Below are 8420 nucleotides of genomic sequence, written 5' to 3' on the forward strand. Positions count from 1 at the left end.
GCATATTCTTTCCTGTTTTGTCAAAGATTAATTGACCATAGAGTTGGGGGTCCATTTCTGGGCTCTCTATTCTGTTCCATTGATCTATGTGTCTGTTTTTGTGCCAGTACCATACTGTCTTGATGATGACAGCTTCGTAATAGAGTTTGAAGTCTGGAATTGTGATGCCACAGCTTTGGTTTTCTTTTTCAAGATTCCTTTGGCTATTTGGGGTCTTTTCTCGTTCCATACATATTTTAGGATTGTTTTTTCCAGCTCTGTGCAAAATGCTGGTGGTATTTTGACAGGGAATGCATTGAATGTATAGATTGTTCTGATGATATTTGTTCTTCCAATTATTAAGCATGAAATATTTTTCCATTTCTTTCTGTCTTCCTCTATTTCTTTCATGAGTGTTCTATAGTTTTCAGAGTACAGATCCTTTACCTCTTTGGTTACATTCATTCCTATGTATCTTATGTTTTTTGATGCCATTGTAAATGGGACTGATTCCCTAATTTCTTTCTCTTCTGTCTCATTGTTAATGTATAGAAATGTAACAGATTCCTGTGTGTTGATTTTATATTATTCCATATTTCTGAATTACTGCTTGAGTTCTCACAATTTTGGGGTGGAGTCATTTGGGTTTTCCACATAGTGTGTCATGTCATCTGTGAAGAGTGAGAGTGTGATTTCTTTGCCACCTCAGATGACTTTTATTTCTTTTTGTTGTCTGATTGCTGAGGCTCATATTTCTAGCACTATGTTGAACAACAATGGTGATAGTGGACATCCCTGGCATGTTCCTAACTTTAGGGAAAATGCTTTTAGTTTTTCCCCATTGAGAATGATACTTACTATAGGATTTTCATATCTGACTTTTATGATATTGAGTTATGTTCACTCTATCCTTACACTGTGAAGTTTTAATCAAGAAGAGATGGTATATTTGTCAAATGCTTTTTTTTTTGCATCTATTTAGAGGATCATGTAGTTCTTGTCCCTTCTTTTATTAATGTAGTGTATTACATTGATTAATTTGCAGATGTTGAACCAAACTTGCAGCCCAGGAATAAATCCCACTTGGTTGGGGTGAATAATCCTTTTAATGTACTGTTGTATCTTATTGGCTAGTATCTTGGTGAGAATTTTGGCATCCATGTTCATCAGGGATATTGGTCTACAATTCTCTTTTTTTATGGGTTCTTTGTCTGGTTTTGGGATCAGGGTAATGCTGGCCCCACAGAGAGAGTTTGGAAATTTTCCTTCCATTTCTGTTTTTTAAAACAGCTTCAGAAGAATAGGTTTTATTTCTTCTTTAAATGTTTGGTAGAATTACCCTGGGAAGCCATCTGGCCATAGATTCTTGTTTGTTGGGAGATTTTTGATTCCTGCCTCAATTCTCCTTGCTACTTATGGGATGGGTCTGTTCAGGTTTTCTATTTCTTCTTATTTCAGTTTTGGTAGTTTGTATATTTCTAGGAATAGGTTCATTTTTCCAGATTGCCTAATTTGTTGACATGTAGTTGCTCATAATATGTTCTTACAATTGTTTATATTTCTTTGGTGTTGGTTGTGACCTCTCCCTCTTTCATTCATGATTTTATTCACTTGAGTCCTTTCTGTTTTCTTTTTGATAAGTTTGACTAGGGGATCATTGATCTTAATTCTTTCAAAGAACCAGCTCCTAGTTTCACTGATCTGTTATACTGTTCTTTTGGTTTCTATTTCATTGATTTCTGCTCTAATCTTTATTAATTCTCTTCTCCTGCTGGGTTTAGGTTTTATTTGCTGTTCTTTCTCCAGCTCCTTTAGGTATAAAGTTAGTTGTGTATTTGAGACTATTCTTGTTTCTTGGGAAAAGCTTGTATTGCTATATACACTCCTCTTAGGACCACCTTTGCTGCATCCCAAGGGTTTTGAACAGTTGTGTTTTCATTTTTATTTGTTTCCATTATTTTTTAAAAAATTCTTCTTTAATTTCCTGGTTGACCATTCATTCTTTAGTAAGATGTTCTTTAGCCTCCATGTATTTGTGTTCTTTCCACATTTCCTTTTGGGATTGAGTTCAAGTTTTAAGGCATTATGGCCTGAAAACATGCAGGAAATAATCCCAATTTTTGGTCCCAATCGAGACTTGATTTGTGACCCAGTATGTGATCTATTCTAGAGAAGTTATCATGTGACTTGAGAAGAATGTGTATTCTGTTGCTTTAGGATGGAATGCTCTGAATATATCTGTGAAGTCCATCTGGTCCAGGGTGTCATTCAAAGCCCCTATTCCCTTGTTGATCTTCTGCTTAAATGGTCTGTCCATTGCAGTGAGTGGGGTGTTAAAGGCCCCTACTATTATTGTATTATTATCAATGTGTTTCTTTAATTTTGTTATTAATTGCTTTATATAATTGGCTGCTCCCAAATTTGGAGCATAAATATTTATAATTTTTTAATCTTCTTGTTGGATAGACCCATTAAGTATGATACAGTGGTCCTCTTCATCTCTTATTACAATCTTTGGTTTGTTCTAAATAAATCTAATTTGTTTGTTATGAGGATTACTACCCCAGCTTTCTTTTGATATCCATTAGCATGATAAATTGTTCTCCATCCCCTCATTTTCAATCTCGAGGTGTCTTTGGGTTTCGTGTATAAGACAGTGGAGATAGAATTCAGAATCACAATTATAATTTTAAATTATTTTTTAAATTTTATTTTAAAATTTTATTAAAAGCCTTTTTTATTTTGATCTGATTAGATTTTAGTTCTTTTATTTCTCTAGTAAGGGATTCTCTAGTGTCTTCTATGTTTTTTTCAAGCCCAGCTAGTATCTTTATAATTGTTATTCTGAATTCTTTTGTTGTTGTTGATGTTGTTCTGAATTCTATCTCTACTATCCACTTATCCATATTGATTAAGTCCCTGGCAGTTAGTACTTCCTCTTATTCTCTTTTTCAAGTGAATTCTTCCATCTTGTCATTCTATCCAAAGAAGAATAGATGAGTGAGAGAACAAAATACAAAAATAGCAACAACGACCCCAGAAAAATATTCCTTAAACAAATCAAAAGAGACCAGAAACCAAAAAAGAAAAAAGAAAAAAAAAAAGTAAAAAAGAGAGAATATAATCAAACAGGTGAATGGAACAGAGCAATATTCTAGATACCTGGTGTATCTTGGTCTGTTAGAAGAAATTAGATCCCAAAATTGTATAGAAAGAAAAAAAAAATGTTTTTTTAAGAAAAAGCCACAAATTCTATATACTATTTACCCCTAGCACTGGAGTTTTACAGTTCTCTGTCATCAGTAAACTTGGAATTGGCTGGATGTTCTTGCTGATCTTCTTGGGGAGGGGCATGTTGCAATGACTCTCAGGTGTCTTTGCCCCAGACAGAATTATACCCCCTTTTCAGGGGGCCAGGTTCTGTGTAAGCAGCAGCTCCAGATTGTTCTTTGCCATTTTGTTTCCTGATGGCTTTTCACACCACTTTGGGATATGGGAATTAAAAATGATAATGGTGGTGTTCCAATCTCCAGCCCCAGAACAGAAAGCTCGTGCAACCCCCTCAACTCCTCAGTGCACCCTCATGGAAAAACAGTCAATAACTCCTGTCTCCCTGGTTTCTGTCTGCACACCATGCCCACCCAGCCTGTGACTGAGCATTTCTATCTCAGGCACACAACCCTGACCCCATTTGGAGTCTCCAAACCCTGCAGAGTCTTGGGGCTGATACCTGTATCACTTTTCCCAGTGAAAGGGGTGCATCCCATCATAGTTCTTCTGCTTGCTGAGTCCTGCTCAGAGAGAAGTCACTGATTGTGCTAGGGTTCCCAATTTATGGCAATACTGAGCTGAAAGACCACTCCTGGGCTTGCTGACTGCAGCTGGCTTCTCCACTCTGATGCCTGGGAACTCTGTCACACTCAGACACCCCTGTTCTTTCTGTGACCCCCCACGATCCTGAGACTACACTACCCCATCTAGGTCTGTGCTTGCTTCACCACCTGAGTACCTTTCAGGCAGGGATATCCCTCTCTTTCTCCCAAGCAGACTTCTAAACTTCCAATTTTTCTCCCCACTGTTGTATCACTTTCTGGTGCTGGCTTTCAGAGTCTCCTGCTCGGATTCACTTCTCCACACCTCCTACCTTGCAAAAAGTGGTTGCTTTTCTATTTATAGAATTTCAGAAATTCTTTTCTTGGATGTCAGGTTGAGTTCACAGGTGTCCAGAATGATATGATAGCTATGTAGCTCAAGTCAAAGGACCAGAAGAAATTAGAGTCTCCTATTCCTCTGGCATCTTCCTCACTTCCCTAGAACAAGTCTGAATAGAAGACACGCACATCAAAGAAGTGTGCTGGGAGTGGAGCAGAGGGCTGTTCAGAAATATGAGCACAAAGAGCAAGTGTCCTCACCCTCACCCCACCTAAGCACGGAACAGAGATGGTGCCCAGTCCAAGGTCCCAATCTTTCCATTTCCTGGCAAAGTATAGCTCTATTCCTGGGATCACCACCCCAGGCTTTCACAGTCTGACTTCACAGCACGTTCTCACCATAGACTTCACTCCTCTTGCTCTGTGCTTGAGATCCAACTTCTGGGTGAGCCTTGACTTCCATGAGCATGGACCAAATGCTACAGGTTCAGCTTACCATGTGTAGGTGAAGGCAGTTTCTCAGAGTAAGTTATACACTTAAGTTTGGCTTAGGCATCACCTGTGGGTCTGGAGTGAATGTGGCTCCCCTCCTGAGACAGGATATTCTAACTGACCACACCGTTGACTCTTAAAATTTGGGTCCCAAGGCCAAACCTCCACCTTCCTCACCCCATTCTCCACCATAAGAAGCTCTTTCTAGTTAGGCCTCAACCTCCCACACCCTTCCCAGTGGCACTTCTATCATTTGGTCCATTCTCAGAACAAGCACAGTTGGATGATCTGACCTGCACAAATCAATGGTCAGTTTCCATGCAGACCAGCACCATTGCCACTACAACAAACAAGTGAGTTTTTCTTGAAGGACACAATGAATAAAGAAGGAAAACTAATCAACACATTACTTTCCTGTGAAGCATTAAGGTAAACATTCATGTTTGAATGAAAGGGCTCAAAATACGGTTTAGTTCCTTTTAATTTAAATTAGTGAAACACGCTATTTTTTTTTTTTAATGTGCCAAACACAAAGGGAAAACAATGGCTATGATTTCAGACTGTGGATTCAAAATAAGAGTCTCACATTATTTGAGAACCATACTTCTCAGAGAAAAATGGTATTTCATGTTGAAAATACAGAATGTCTGGTTACACTTTACATGCCCCCTTTGGTAATTCCAACTCTTCAGGCCAAATACATAATGCAAATCAAGAGAATGATTCATAAAATGAATCATTTTGATATGTTGGATTTTATTACTTTTTAAAATTGTACAAAGAGCACATGAGCATGAGTTAAAAAACATAAAAGAAATGAAGAATGTTAAAAAAGAAATACAAAAGAAATCTGAGCCATAAAAAAAAATTCCATTTTGCATATCAAATTAAAAAGATACTTTCTTAGGGTGCCTGGGTGGCACAATTGGCTAAGTGTCCCATTCTAGACTCAGGTCTTGGTCTCAGTGTTGTGAGATAGAGTCCTGTGCTGGGCTCCAGCTCAGTTCAGAATCTGCTTAAAGACTCTCTCAACCTCTGACCCTCCCCCGCCTTCCCTGTTCTCATGCACATGCTCTTTCGCTCACTTAAAATAAATAAATAAATCTTTAAAAAGAAAGATATTTTGTGTAATTAAAAAAAACTGTTATTCTAATATATTAAGAAGTTTTTTAATTGGGAATATAGCAGAAGACTTTGCTCCAACTATTCATGAACAGATCAGACTCAGTCTCACGGAACACAGATGTATCATCACATTATCTTACCAACCACAGGCAGGTCCTAAATGTACATGATCTGGCACAATGTCTAGAGGTATTGCAATAAATAAATTCTTCATTAACAATCATTCAAGTCAGCAGCAGATGTCGCCTTCAACTTTCAATAGGACGACCCCAGCTCTGGTCCTTTTTTTTTTTTTTTTCCTCCAGTGACTTTCAATGATGACTTTTCATACTTAGAAAAAGGGAGAACACAAAATTATTTAAAATGTACAGTTAAAGGCAAAATGGTACACTTTGTCTTATGTTTTTATGAGAAAGTCTGTGTGCCAAAGATGGGCTGTTATGACACAAAAAGACCTGAGTGTGGCCACACAAGAATTTGTTTTAAAGTATTTAAGGATTTTACTATTATTTTGCTCCCATCTCTGCTGTATCTCAACCACTGATAAGGAAAGCTCGGCCAGAGCTTGTGGAGCCCTGGAGGTGTAGGCATGGATCCCACTTGCAGTCCCCCCTGTACAGGCCCCTCCACTGCTCTGAGCCAGTCGCCACTTTCTTTCTGTCCTCACATAATTAGGTAGAGCTGTCGCTACTACAATTCACTTTGTTTTTATTTGTGAGCATTTCAAAGGTTGAAGAGTTTTGCTTGGTGATTTGAAGGAGTTGAACAAAAGGCCCCATCTTGTGGCCCATCAAGTTATTTCCCTCATTGGACCACATGTTTCATCTTGGAAGCTCCGCAACACTTGGGGGACATCTGGGTGCAGGGCTAGGATGAACCCTGGTACCACATTGGGTGGGTCTGAGTCCCAGCTCTGCCACTTGCCAGCTGTGCTGCCTGGGACAGTGACTCACCATGCTAGTCCTATGTGCTCAGGGGTAGACCAAAACACTAATGGTACCTGCATCCCATATAACTGCTACCATCATAGCACACATATGTGAAAAACAACTCATAGGCACACATGCTGGCTAAGAAGACAAAGATGAACTCAATCTTACCGTGTAGTAATTTGGGTGGTAACAAGAGTTATGGTTGTGATCACTTTGTAGTGTATACAAATACTGAATTGTAATATACTACAGAAACTTATATAATGTTGTATGCTAATTTTATCTCAATAAAACAAAGACAGAAAGAAAGTTATTTTTCGTACTTTACAAATTCATACCAATGCAAAATAATGGTGAGAAATTGGGGAACCCAGTGGCTCAGTCATTAAACCCCTTCCTCCAGCTCAGGTCATGATCCCAGGGTCCTGGGATCGAGCCCTGCATTGAACTCCCTGCTCAGCGGCAAGTCTGCTTCTCCCTCTTGCACTCTCCCTGCCTGTGTTCCCTCTCTTGCTGTGTCTCTCACTGTCAAATAAATAAATAAATAAATAAAATCTTTTAAAAAAGAAAAAAGTGGCAAGAAATTGTTCATGAATAACATGAAACCTTAAATTCATGTGAACAGAAAAAATGTTATATACCTGTACTCATATTCTTTGAATTTTACCTTAAATCTACTTAAAGAAATTTACCCTAAATCTACTTAAAGAAATGGTCCATTTTTAACTGTTTTGTTTCATATAATTACTTCAACTAAAATAAGTTCTAAAACTGTTCTAAGCATAGTGTTTCACTGTCCTGCTTTTTGTCAGCTTTTTCTTCAGATCCTACTTAGTTGAGAAGAGGACGAAAAGTATCACATTCCATTCAGGAATAACATAAGTTATTTAATATTACAATATATGTGCATCAAATTTTAAGACCTCCAAAGATACACAGGTTTAACCCTCAAGAGATTTAGGTTGAAAAACTGTAACTGTAAAATAAAGTCTTATTTTATTGTATTTATTTATTTATTTATTTATTCCTCCTTATAGGAGGAAAACCTTTAAAACAAAATCTCTAACTCATGCTAACCTGTCAAAATGGATGTCACTTCTGTACTACTACAAATATTTATATGGATTAAGAACTATTATCTACTTCTGCTACTCTCCTCCACCTCTTAGCTGACAAGCTTGCATATGCTTTTCAAGTACAAATAACTGTGAGCTTTGGTACAAATACTCTAATCTACTTATTTTAAAAAAATCACTATACCCAGTGAGTGAGTGTGGTGAGAACTTCCCAATGCCAAGGGAAATCTCAGATGGTCACTGCTGTGAGCTCTAGCCAGTGACCACTGCCACAACCATGGTGGGTCTCCCCTCATGAGTCTTAAAAAAAAAAACGAAAAACTTCAAATACAGTCTAACTTCTGACCAGTTAACACAAACCCCTACACTAAAGGCCTAGAGGAAAAGTTGTGCTCATTTCCAAGCACAAAATATATTTACCTCAGTATCTACTATACCATAGAACCTCCACCTTCCAACCTAAAATGTAGAGGCATACAACAAGTCAAGAAGAAACACAGTCTGAGGACACAAAGCAGTCACCAGAACAGAGTGAGACATGACACAGATATTGAACTATCAGGGAATTCAAAATAACTATGATTAATATCTTAAAGGTTCTAATCTAATAAAAAAGGTAAACAGTATTCAAGATTAGACAGATAATTTTAGTAGAGAGATGGAAA

Source organism: Martes martes (assembly GCF_963455335.1).
Source record: "Martes martes genome assembly, chromosome: 11".
NCBI lineage: Eukaryota > Metazoa > Chordata > Mammalia > Carnivora > Mustelidae > Martes > Martes martes.